Source organism: Varanus komodoensis, unplaced genomic scaffold (assembly GCF_004798865.1).
Source record: "Varanus komodoensis strain SLA01 unplaced genomic scaffold, ASM479886v1 scaffold1909, whole genome shotgun sequence".
Classification (NCBI taxonomy): domain Eukaryota; kingdom Metazoa; phylum Chordata; class Lepidosauria; order Squamata; family Varanidae; genus Varanus; species Varanus komodoensis.
Window position 1 is genome coordinate 19,148 of NW_025335554.1, and position 1,546 is coordinate 20,693.

The following is a 1,546-nucleotide window of genomic DNA, read 5'->3' on the forward strand; positions in this document are numbered from 1 at the left end:
GACATTGAATTCAGTTTCCTCCCCAGATCACTTGTGCTTAGTGAAGGGTTTTCCCAGAGGTCAATTGCATACTGCATTTGGCTGATTCTGAAGATGCACCTCATTAGGGGGATGGGGAGACAGAGAGGAATCCCCAGCCTGGACGGAAGACATTGCAATGTTTTTGCTCTAGGGCCTAGCTAATATTAGTCAGAAAAATAATCATTTAATAACAACAACAACAACAATTCTGAATAGTTCAGTAATTTCATCTTTATTTCATCCAACATCCTTCCATCTGCCAATGTATTGAAATGAGCGCAGCTCATTCAAGATGCTCCAAAGGCTTCTTCATGTCATGCTTGCGAGTTATCCAACAGCTTGTTCAGCTGCTGACGACAGAGCCGTAAGTGACTCATGCCTGGTGTTTGCAGCAAGAAATGCTTTGTAGGTCTTCGGAGGAGCAGTTCCTCACTGTGCGACTCTTGCACAGTAATACATGGTGGAGCCCTCAGGCTTCAGGTCACGCACTTGCAGGAACACCTGGTTTTTGGAGGGTTCCCTCGGTGAGCCTGTTTGCCAGACCACCAGTGTAGAACAGAGCACCATTGATCCAAACATATGCAGCCCACGCCAGGCCCTTTCCTGGTCACTGACGGACCCAATGAATGTCAGAGTGTGAGATGGAAACCCCAGACACTGCACAGGTCAGCTGAACAGTTTCTCCTTGCCTCCTCACTGCACCTCCAGACTCTGCGAGGGTAATCTGGGAAGAAACCCCTGCAATCATGGAAAGTGGACACAAAGAAAGAAAGATGAGAAAACACAGAGGCAACTGACGGACAGTCCTCATACGAGAGAAACATGTAGGGTTTTTATAATCAAGGAGGCTACTATTATTTCATGCAGGGAAGATCATCAGAAAACTTGTCAGGATCTTGGGTGCCATGACCCGATATGATTTCAACAGCCTCCCAAACTCCCTGGAAGAACTTGGAAACTCCAAGTGTGTTGAATTCTGTTTCCTGCACAGGTCATTTCGGTTTCATGAATGCTGCTCCTGAAGCTCATTTGCATAATACAAGAGAGGAGCGGAGACACCTTCCCAGTCTTGTATAGCACAAGCCGTCCGTGAAAAGGGCAGCGTGGCCACAACGGTGTGTGTTCTTTAAATGCACGGAGGGGGAAGTGGATGGAAAAGCCCTTCGTCCCTCAGCTGGTTACATATGATTCGGTAACAGCAGCACTTAGAAAATACAGGTATGGGTGGTAAAACATGAGGGCTGCATTGAGAACCAAGTCCTTTTCTGCTCTGCTGAAGAATCCAGGGCAGCTGGCATAGCTTATTTGCAACGCTGGCACAAAACCCCTGGCAGGGAAGACAGGCTGAGTGGAGTGACAGCCCAAGCCACTGAGTCATCCAAAGGAACAGAGGCAAGCAACCCGAGATACTTGTCCCCCCTTTTCTTCTTCTCAGAAAACAGTACAGAGTCAAGATACTTTCCTAGGCATGTTGTTTAAATGCACAAATATGTTTGTGTGTTTTGCAGATTTGAGGTGGGACATC